The following is a 12527-nucleotide window of genomic DNA, read 5'->3' as shown; positions in this document are numbered from 1 at the left end:
TGAAGACAAATGCTAACACTATCATTTTAATCTTAAAATGCTCCTTTTTGACATGAAGCCAAAAGTAATTTTCATAGGAATTTTACAGCGGATAGGAACACGAGACGAGAGGTATTTTACACATGTCTGCGCTCATGGAAACACACACACGCACTTTTACTCTCACACTAAAAGAATGCAATCTAATAAAGCAGTATTCCAATAAGCCGGCAGAAAGAGCAAGAAGGAATTCCCATTGCTGACAGAGATGTTTCGTAACGATCACACTTGCAGCAACACTTCATTCTCTCTCAAAGTGGTGATAAAAGTAGAAATAAAAGCAATGGGCAGTTGGCATAAAGCATGTGTCAACAGCTTTTCTGGGACTGAATTAAACATGAGACAAGTGGCTGAGTTATTCATGAGCTGGATGGAATAACCGAGTGGTGGTTGAGACTCTCTAGTATGAGGATGTGCTGAGTGTTTAGCATGCATGCAATCTCTTTAGAGCAGAATCAATATCTGACACAGTCAGCTCAAACGCAGATGCAGGAATCATGAGTGTGTTGTTTTTTTTGTGGACACCTCTGTTTGTACTGTGGGCGTCATGTGACTGACACAATATTATGATGATTTAAAGATGCTTATTTCACAGGCAGCAGAACAAGCTGAAAACATGGGTCCTCTTCACAGAGCCTGTCATGATCCTACAGTAGCCCAGAATGGACAAACCAAACCTTGGCTCTAGATGGCCCCATTTGTGTTTTCACATTTAGCTTCCGCCATCGAAGTTTCCGTCAGTTGCAATCTGCAACCTCACTGCTAGATGCCGCCAAACTTTCAAGAAACCACATGATATATAATAATAATGATATAATAACAATATTATATTAATGTTATTATAATGAGCTCAGACGTCAGCAGGCACAAGCTTTAAAAAGCCACTCTGGTCTTGTCAATATTATTATACTTCCAAGTAGATTTCCTCCCTAAAGGCAATAACACTGTGTGCGAGCGTAGTAGGGAGGTTCAGTAGCAATGGTAACGCCCTCATTCCTGACTTTAACATAACTGTCTCCCCAAACCCTTGTGTCCTTGTTTAAACCTCTCCAGTCCTCCATTTGAACGAGATCCAAACCACTGGCAGAGACTCCTCCAACACCTAATGATGGGAGTGTGCTCGGAACTGGCTGGAATTCCAGCTGCAGTCAAAGAGTGCACTTCCTAATTAAAAAGACTCCGCTGCTCCAGTTATACCGAATTCAGGTAGAAGTTTGCCCTCAGTTAAACTTTGACGTTTTCTCGCTCCATTCATCACACTGCTATAGCTTCTACAAAATGTCCAAAAACGGACATAATGCGATCCCGGTGTCATTATGTGAGGCTGTTTTGTTTCACTCTCTTTCTGTGATGTACCACATGTAATCTCTTCCTGCTTTGTCCTCAAGGCTAGAGTTGTGACCTCAGGATCCCCCCCCCTTTTGAGCTAGAAAAGCTGCCAGTAAACACTTTGTTTATGGAAAACCTCTGGGAAGAATTCAGCTATGTGAACCACTTTATGTCTGGAAATGCTGCAAAAACAACAAAAACACAGTGTATGGACCGTATATTCCAACCCGTCCTCGCTCTCACACGCATCATATAACGCAGCTTGGTAAGTGCTCCTCGGCGTCTGACACCAACGCACCTTTAGAGTGTGTATGTGGTGAACACAGAGCGACTGACATCGTGTAGAGCGCTAGATAATCCACATAAGGGGCGACGGGAGGGGAGGTGGATGGGTCAAACAAACACAGGACATTCATCCTGGAGACCAATGTTTATGTCACTTGATTCTCTTGAACTATAGCCACGAGAGTCGTGAGTCACTCGGTAGTCTAGTGGGTTGTTAGGGTTGGTAGTCACGTGAGTCGTTAGTGTCATTAATTAGGTGATTCAAATGAGTCGATAGTCACGTGAGTCAGTGGTGAATCAGTTGTAAGGTGAGTCGCTAGTGTTGTTAATCGCGTGAGTCGATAGTATCATGAGGCACGTGACCCAGAGGGTTACGTAGAGCGCTGCAGCTTAGTGCCACTGACCAAGCTGCGTTCATTGACGCATTGGTGTGAGAATGTGTTGCATATTCACCAGACTTTATTATCTACCTCAAAGCAACAACAGAAGATGTTGATAAGTACACAAATGTTGAAGTGATAGTTGATAAAAGCATCACCGTCTGCTTCCCGAAGAAAAAACACGACCCATGGGGAAAACAAATCAAAGTCTTCTCATACACCTGCTGCTGAGAAGCTCTGATGCTGCTGGGTGGAAGTAGAAACACTTGTCATGAGGGAATAAAATCCTTCATGTGTCGAACTGACATTCCTCACACTTAGCAGCAGACGTCAAAACACATCTTTACAAAAAATATGAGCGATCGTCAATGGTTTCCTGCCAGCAGTCCCAGAGGGGTCGTGTACAGGCCAGTAAAGGTCCTGAGGGTAAAATGTCCCACACGGCATGCAGCTGGTGTGTCGCAGGAGGGAGTACATACACACTGTGCGTTCATCTTGATCTGGACATGGACGAATCTAATCTGCTTAGTGAAATGGTCATGGCAGATTCAGAGTTTTATCAGCAAATTAGATTTTGTAGAAGAAAACCTAGGCTTTAGATTACGATTAAGTGACTAACCGCAGGTGGTACCAGCCACAGAGGCAATTTGATTTGGCATATTTGGGGAGATCGCAACCATTTTCATGCTATTATGATGTCTGGCTGCTTTTGGAAGGAAGTGTGTGTGCTACAGTTCCCTGGTTCACATTTTAGACCATGGCCCTGTCTTTGACTAGAGAGGACAAAACCCAGTCGCCAGAAGAAAAAAGTTGTACATTGTATGTTTATGCAAAACCACGGGATACGCTGAATGTCGAGGTTTCTGAACCAAAATACTTTTGATGAATACGTTTCATATTCGTTTCACAGAATGCTGCTTTGTAAACGTGAAGCGATTGGTTAGGTTTCAGCATCAAAAGTATTTGGTTAAGGTTAGAAAAAAAGATCATGGTTTGTGTTAACTAGCGTGAATAAATAAAACCGCACCTAGCAGACTTTCTTAAGTAACGTGAGGTAACAAGGGTAAAATCAGCGTTTATTTCTGGTTTCAAAGGGACGTGAGCAGCAGTTTGTTTGACCTGTCCAACTTAAGTGAACCTTCTCATCATTATCAAACCACGCAGCGGTCGCTTGATATCCTACGTCACCTGCTCTGCACCTTGCTCTGACCGAATTTTAAAATGAAAACATTCAACTTGTCTGTGGTTTGCAGAATTGTACAATGCCAACATGTTTTCTTGCCAACTGGGCTGAGAGAGAAGCCTGCAAAGATTAAGACAAATGTGCAACATCGTTTTTTCTTAATGATACCAAATTCACCACAGCACAATATAATATACAGGTAAAGGTGTGCAAAAGAGGAATCCATCATAAGTCACAGCACTACTTTTCTTCATAAAGATGGGAGCAGCAAGCTGGTGTTCTCAAAAGTACGTTTTGACCAACCGTACGAAGAGTAACAAAAGCCTCAGACTATCAAACATTGTGCTAAAAATTATCCAGCTGGAGACAATGTGCCAATAGGGGAATAAACACACACACACACACACACACACACATATGACTTCTCAACCTGGCTACCACATCTAGCACACAGCTGTTTTTCATTGTGAGGTCAAAACGTGGTTTCCATTTTAGTTTAAATCGAATTAGTCCTACAGTATTTATAGGCCCTTCAAAGCACGCACACACCTGAATCTGGACAACAGAATGTTTTAACTACAACACACACAGCTGCACACACACACTGTCGATTTCTATCCTGCACAGGGTGCTCACTGAAGGTGGGACGCACAAACAATGCAGCTTATAGAAAAGTGTGTTGTTGTCGACATAGTGAACTTTGGAAAAGCGGAAATCCGTCTTCTTCTCTCCCCATCTGGAATTGTACACATCCTTTTCCTTTCCTCACTCCATTCACAACTTTGACACAGCATCCATTTGAGAGTGTTGTTGTTGTTTTTTTGCGAGAATGCTGACGGTTAAACTTATTATTGCGGCGCGGAAGACCGTCACAACAGCTCTCAAGTCCTATAAAGTATTCCCGGGATTCCTGAGGGTCCATCTATTCCTCTTGTCTTCCTCCCGGCCCAAGCAACAGTACTGCGTCGAATGCTAGATAATGACTATTCCACCTGGCACAAATGTTCTGAAAAATAAAAAAAATAAATCCGTGCGATTTGCCATGCCGAGGCTGATACAGCGTATTGAGCAATTTTGAATGGATTTCTCTGGAGTTTTGGATTGACGTCTCCGACTGGTCAGCTGGGGGAGATTTGGAGAGGAATGAGAAAAACAAGATGACAAAGTGTCTATATTCTGTTGAAAGCTGCAGGCAGTTTGACTGACACCTTAACACATGAATGCAACACGTCGACAGTGTTTTTCTCCCCCTTGACAGAAAGACCTGTTTAATATTCTTAAGTAGCCGAGTAAATATTTGACATAAGGAAGCACTTGATTCAGGCAGGACGATTTAAGTCAGACACCGGATGGGAAGGGGGACATGAAAGAGGCCCTTCATGAATCCAACTGGCCCCTGGGTCAAGTTTCAAACAACCAGTCCTGTCATCCCACTCCTCGAGTGTATGTGCACGCGTTAGATGCACAAACATTCACACACGACGCACAGAAAAGCATGTGTTAAATGTTTAGTGTGGAGACATGTACCTCATAGCTTCAAGCAATTGGTGGTTTATTGTAAAAACTCAGGAATTCAGCCTAGTGAAAGCTTTAATGCTCTGTAAATGAGGTGACGTGAACCCAGAGGTCTTTTAAAAGACCCTCAGGGAGATGGACCGCCGCACAGCTTCTGTAATACCATCTAACACCCCATGGCATATAAAGGGTTAAGTACAGACGCATTTCTGGGGATGGAATCTTTGTTTTGTGCCAATTAACTAGATTTCCAAAAGTCGATTTAAGCTTCTGTTTGGTGTACGTGCAGTGTTAGGAGATTGTTCATCACTTTTCTGAATAGTTTCATGACAATATGTCTCTTTTTGGATCAGCTGAGATGATGTACTGCAGGCAATCGCTGAGAAAAGATAAGCAAATGTTCATAATCCTGTATATCCTAATATTATGTGAGTTTGTTTACTGGAAATGGCTTCCCATGGGGATGTTGCTGAGAGCCATTTGGGATGTAAGCATACGGAACATTGACCTTAAAGCTTCACTGAGCTTCAGATGCAGTAACCGTCGCTGGGTCCAAAAAAAACAAAAGTAACTTGTTCCATAACATTAAGAAAGTCTGCTAAGAGCGATTTTTTACGATAGTTACGTTGTTACGTTACGTTGTTGCGTTATGTTGCGTTGTCACGTTGCGTTGTCACGTTGTTACGTTACGTTGCGTTGTCACGTTGTTACGTTAAGTTGCGTTGTCACGTTGTTACGTTACGTTGTTACGATGCATTGTTACGTTACGTTGTTACGTTACGTTGTTACGTTACGTTGTTACGTTGCGTTGTTACGTTGCGTTGTTACGATGCATTGTTACGTTACGTTGTTACGTTACGTTGTTACGTTACGTTGTTACGTTACGTTGTTACGTTGCGTTGTTACGTTGCGTTGTTACGTTGCGTTGTTACGTTGCGTTGTTACGTTGCGTTGTTACGATGCGTTGTTACGTTACGTTGTTACGTTACGTTGTTACGTTACGTTGTTACGTTGCGTTGTTACGTTGCATTGTTACGATAAGTTGTTACGTTGTTATTTTAACACATGATGTTTTTTATAACCAGAACCAAGTAGTTCTGTTCCCAAAGCCTAACCAATTGTTTCACAGTGTTATCACACCACGTGTCATTGTGTGTGTCTGTTAGTGTGACACAAAGCTGATGTGAATGTTTTTTCTGGTTCAGAAACGTCAATATTGAGCGTATCTGTGGGTGGCAAAAATATACAATGCCATAATTTTTTCTAGTGACTGGGTTGTATATTTTAAACTGCTGGTCATGTGTTTTCAGTTCACCTATGACATCACTATCTAATTAGAAAATAGACTGTTGTCCCTTTTATTGCACACAAGGGCTGGTGTAAAGGCGCCTGGTATAATTGGTATTCCACAGTCTTGACTCTGGTGGATAGGCTAAGGTGCTGCTCCCCCATTTATTACCACAGCAGAAGAAAAATTAGGAGGCAAGAGAGAGCATAACATGAAAAGTTGATTGCACCCACCTGTATTCCAAATTGCTGTGCCAGTTCTGTCTCAGCGGCGCACTCTGCACAGATAATTCCCTCCATGCAAATGTTTTTAGTTGAGAAGAAATTATTGATCATAGATCAGAGAAATGTGGCACCGGGAAGGAACCACAGAGGAGGCTGAGGGCATGGTTTAAATGAGAAAAAGCAAAAATGAATTATGCAAGTCTCTCCCACATCCACCTTTTGCTCATTATGTGGAGCCATCTGAGTGGTAATTAAATTCATGCACTGATAGGATTCCCTCGTTTTCTGCCACCGTGCTTTTCTTGTGCACTTTGTCATTCTGGCACTTTCCAAAAAGGGAGGGGGGGGGGATCAGCAGCGAAACCGTGACCACTCACAGAACAACCTTCGTGGTCAAATTCCTACTTTCTTTATTCTTTTCTTTTCTTTACTTTCAAAATGCAATTTCTTAAAAACTATTAGAGGTGCGGCTTCTAATTGTAATCATGGATGTAATCTATCGGAATATTCATATTCAGACTTCTTTCTTTGTAACACAGGAATATTGGTTAATGGAATATATTCCAATATATTTAATGAGTTGTTCGTAATAATTTGGTTATAAAATGGTTCTAATTTAAATAATGTCATCATCATTATGAATTGGATTATTATTACTGTAATTGGAGAGTGTAATCTTATCACTTCTCCCTATGCTACACCCCGGTGTGGGTGGGTGGGGGTTGGGGAGATGATGAGCAGACCACCACCGCAGCACTGGCGGCCCACACCGTCACGATAATGTGTGGAACAGCTTTGTCCCCATAGATAAGAGCTACATCCAGGAATGTTCTGTACTTCTCTGCCTTACAAGACCCTTTAGACCACAGCTGCCAAGACTCATGTCATACAGCCAGCCATGCACACTGACCTGCAGTCGGGAAGGTCCTCCTCTGGCCTTGAGGCTATCACACGGTGTGTGAAACTAACCGGTTCCCACTGAGATCAGAACGTTTCCTCAGAGAACAAGGGAGGGTTCGTAGTCGTTACAGGATGTGTGGGACGGGGATGTAAAAGGTTAAGTGTACTGTAGGCTCAAGCCAATTTAAATGGCAGAGAGACTGTCACAGTAGATGGATCTAAAAAAGAGAAAGTGCAAAGAAGATTCTGATGGAGGATACAACGACAAGAATCAAGTGTACAGCTGACTCAACATGCTGGATTCTACTGAATAGAAATATATATATATAATATATTTTAAGATCTTTTAAAGGTCGCTCAATTTGATGGGCTTATCTATTGCCTCCACACGGTGACGGCTGAGCTGGTGGTGCTAACAGCTTTAACAGTGTAAACTGAGGGGTAACCGGAGGGTGAGGCGCTACGCTTCCGCGTCGATGCTGTCGGTCGGGACGGCGTTATCAGTTGTTACCGCCGTATGAGAGCAGTGCAGAGCTGCAGTCGTGAGCTCACATGCACTGACGTGGACTGAAAGGCACGTGCAGCTAAAACAGAAAGAAGCTGAGATTACAACACACACACACACACACACACACACACACACACACACACACACAGAGGGGGAGTGATTTCATTCTCTGCTCAGGTAGACATTACTATATCTTTACATAGCAAATAGCTGTTTGCGGCTGTATTAATGCTCTGAATATCGCATAGAGAACCATTTTAAATTAGGTTTAGTTTTACTTTATTTGTTATGTGAGACAACCAGACAAACCATATTTTATATTGGAACTAGATTCACAGGAAATCTGTAGTTACAGCGACAGTACAGAGCAGGAATAGGTTATGGTTTATGATTAGGTCAAGCGGAAATTATTTCCCACTCATACCAATAAATGTCAGACAGGCCGGGGACAACGATTCAATAGAAATAACATTTTATGATATTGAATGTTTTTGTATCCATAGATTCACCATCTGCAATTTCAGTTTACCAGAGGGGCTCGAATCAGACGAGCACAGTTTTTTGTTTTCCATGTTTCCCTCATAAAAGCTTCAGCTGACATCAAATTTAGAGCAATACATGATCCAACCTATGATTAAAACATTTTAGGTTGAGTTTTAGGTTGAAACCCGCATTTCTGATCTAGGGTGGTCATGTTTTCCCCGAGACCCTGCTGCAAATCTGCATGTGATGGTAAAAAAAAAAGAGAAATTGCCTGGAAACCCACCATTATTTCTGCGGGGAGGAAGAGACAGTCCATTTTGCAAATTGACTCCTTTAGGAGGCTGCGGTCATGCAATATCCTCGCCTCCCCCATGTACTCCTCTGTTGGGAGACACACACAAAGCAGGAAACCGCTCCTGCGAAGACGGCCATGGATTTATGATGCGGAGGCAAGTGCGACTGAACAAGGCCTATCCCCATCTGGGCTGGGAGCCACTGCCGTACTTGGAGATTTATGACGAGGATGACACAGCTGATTACTCTCGGTTACTGGAGAGAATTGGACACGGGCCGGCTCCGGGGAAGTTTAGTGTGTGTATTTGTGTTTATGATATGGCGAATGGAAGCACAGTAACCCAGTTTTGTTTGACTTGTTCTTCATCAAACCTCCATGACCTCCACGTTTCCCATGGACAAACACAACGCGCGGACCTGACTTGTGGTAAATGAATGATGAATGAAGGGACAGAGGGATGAAAGAATAAATAAGTAACACACCCAGACTGATGGGAAAAACACATTGAGTGTTGCACATGCCGTCTCTGGATGTGAGGAAATGTGGAGGCTTTGCTTTGACCCCATAAACCGCATGTGCTGTGGACTTTTCCTTATTCCTCTTGACAAATTTGTGGGCTCGACATTACGCTGTGGCCAAATCCTGGACTTTCAGAGTTCAGCCAAACCAAATAATGGCTGCACAACGGCTGAGGAGTTGCAATGACCCCTCTGACCCTGTCTGGAGCATGCTTCTGGATTATAGTTCCAGACACACTTAAACAGCATCGCTGCAGAGTGTCACCTTGTTCTCCACCCGCCCGCCGGTCGCCGCCACCAAACCGAGATACAATAATAAAGTGGAATGAAAGAAATGCTCTTGCTCTCACCCGGTTCAATAAATCACTTTGAGGTCAAGTTCAAGTGAAAACAGCAAATAAGAAACAAAGTGAAGCCAGATGTTTTGTCTTCTCTCTTTGAACTAACACTTTTACGCATGTAATGAGATTCAATAAATTGGTTCACACAGCATGTATGCCAGTCTGAGCGTTATTAAAAAAAAGCACCCCATGCTCCTCGACTGTATCACACACTGGGGTGACACACCTATACTTTTTATTCGTTGAAGGGGGAAGTGGTCGAAGCATGTCAGGAAAAGACAAAGGACAGACGCATACATTGCTTGACATCGACTTGGAATACGTTGTGGTTTTTTTTCTCCAACCGCTTGCCCCTCCCAAAGCCTACTTTTAGGCCTTTGGGAGCCATAGAGTCCATTCCATGGGTCTCCTTCCTCTTAGCTGTTTGGATGAGACTTTGGGTGAAAGGGTTGGCTCTGTGTGATTGATGAGCCATGGCCAATTAGAGGCTTAGCCTTGGAGGCCCACAAAGACACCCCTGATCTCAGACATAAACATTGGCGGCCATGTAGGGCCGGATGATACCTGCTGTCCGTGGAAAGAGGGCAGTGTCTCCGGCCGGGCAGCTGGGAGAAGACAACAGTTCTCCTCTGGAGGTCTTTTGGACGCTTCGCCGACTCAAAATACCTTTAAAAAGGAGGCGGGTAGGATTTTAAAAGCGAGCAGGAGACCGTCTCGCGGGGAAATTCCTTGGGCGATGTCAGTATTCCAGCATGGTGCCATCCCAGCGGGGGTGGGGTGGCGGACGGCTGCTCCATCTGACACCCTGTGGTTGACAAGCAACAGGGCGCCAGCCAGGGGCTCGTTAGACAAACTATGACAACAAGATGTTGCCCTTGAAAATCAATTATAAACAGGAGAGCGTCTCTGCATCTGTTTCTGCTTGGGAGTTATGCAGCACTGTCTGCCTCCTTCTGTTGTTTTTTTAGACGGTCTGACTCCACTGTCATTCAGATGGTCATCCCTGTGGGATTAGTGATGGCCTTAAAGCCTCTGGGACAGCGCTTGTAAATCAGAGCAGATGAACTGGGGCGATGACAGGTCTGGGAGGCCTCTGTTATTCGACTACGCCATTTATTGGGGCTTCAAGGGGGGTGTCTCATTATATGGGCGCTCAGCGCATTCCCCAGTGTGAGACGAGATGTAAAACTAGCTTAAAAAATGATTTGGCCGTTTTGTGAGGGCCATATGTGGGCAGCAGGCTGTTTGCGTGGAGGCCTTTCTTATTAATGTCTATGAATGACCCTTCGGCACGTTGCTTACACAACCTGGGGCCCATGCTACCTTCAATTGATTCAACATGTCACCTTTTCACCACTAAGTGCCAAGGAGCTGTGTTTTAAATAGAAAACGGAGTAAATTCCTGGACCCTTGAAATTGCTGAAGAGACCCGTTTTCCTGTCGCCACACCAACTTCACAGTGAACCCGACAGCCAGAGATCCTAACAACATGCTAGCCCATCAATCTCACTGACGTCTGCTTTCCACTTTGGAATTATTTCTCTTGGCTGTCCATGAAAGTAAAATATGCTATTTTGAAGCAATTTAGCCGAGATAACAAAGGATTTTAAGCGATCATTAGTTATTTCGTGAAGAAAAAACACAGACCCATATCTATGTGTCAGTTCGGTCCTCATTTATTAGAACTATTCCCAGCCTACAGATAATAAAAGTCTGCTATTTTTTTCCTCTAAGTTGCCTTTTACTGCTATTCCAAATCCATAAAATCCTAAACCCATCCTGCAACTTTCAGCACTCCAGGTCTGGTATTCCCTGGCTGACATCAGCCTGCTTTTACTCTGATAAACTGTATGTCTTCGCCCTCACACAGCACAAGCCGTGCCTTCCTTTGTGTCTTTCTTTCTCTCTAGAGAGCATGTTTACAGCCATTTCATTTTTTCAAGATGCAGTGAAAGCAGCGTGATAAAAGGGCCCTCACACTGAGACCACCACCAGAGGTAAAATAACTGTAAAGACTCTCCTGAAAGACCCCTCTGGGTTGAACAGACCTCACAAACTCCTCCTATTGTTACTGAGCCATTCCACTCCTTTCTGTCCATCTGCTGTTCACTTCCTGTCTTTTGGTCCACCTTATGGACAGAAGGCCTTCAAAGCATTTTGTCTTTGTCTTTACTCACCGGAGTGCAGCGTACAATTATCTAAACAAGTAGAGCTTCCTGGCTTTAGGAGAATAACTCACCAAATCCAAGATAAAAGAAGGTGTTAGTTTGTCTTACGGTACTTCACCACAAATCCTCAATAACAAATTGCATTTTTCCACCTTTAAATTAAAGATACAAGTTAGAAATACGTGAATAAAACACCAAATGATATAGTTCAAATGCATTAGCCCCAGCTGCCAGACTGATGGCCAGGCGTAGGGATAAAGAGAGCTGATTCCTTGGAATTGATTCCCTTGAGCTAGTCAAAGTCACACGCATTGGCAGGGGCTAAACTATCACCGGATGCAATAAACAAATATTATTCCATTCCCGTCCAGAGCAAGATGGGGCGGCTGCGTACTCATGAATGAGCCTGTTGGTTAATGTGAGGCCCTGACATTCTGTTAAGGATGTCAGCCATCTGTAGTGGTGGCCGTGCACAGATTGCTATACAAAAGATTATGGTTTGATGCCGTGCCCTGCACAGCCATAAACTTGGCAGGCTTGATCCTGCCCCCGGAGACTCTATTTCTGCAGCCTTGGAAAAAGCGAAATGAAGAAAAACATGGAACATTGAAATTGTATAGCAGCACGCTGGAAATAAATAATATGGTGTAAAACCAAGCAATAAACCTCCTTTTCACCACTCACATTAAAACCAAACCTAAAGAGGTTGACCGGGTCAGTGCGGAATGAAATCTTGTAGAACAGCACACAATGGTTATCTCTCGTAATAAAGGTGATCTAGTGCTGGATCTCGCATGGCCTCGTGTGTATTGTTGGCATTCACTATCCCCTGCATCTCGATCGTGCATGAAGATTACACCATGTAATCTTAGCAGGGAAGGAGGAACTGGCAGTAGAGTGGCGTGAATGAGATGAATCTGGAGAATTGGATGCTCAGCTTGGATTGCAGTGAGGATTTGAGAACATGTGATTGTAAAGGACATTTGCACCACCATTCATAAAACAAAACATTCATGTCATATGACTCTGTGTATAAACTGAATACAATACTTACAGTACATCAATTGCAAA

Source organism: Anarhichas minor, unplaced genomic scaffold (genome assembly GCF_050575085.1).
Source record: "Anarhichas minor isolate MPS153535 unplaced genomic scaffold, ASM5057508v1 ptg000017l, whole genome shotgun sequence".
Taxonomy (NCBI): Eukaryota; Metazoa; Chordata; class Actinopteri; order Perciformes; family Anarhichadidae; genus Anarhichas; species Anarhichas minor.
This window is presented reverse-complemented; position numbering follows the sequence as displayed.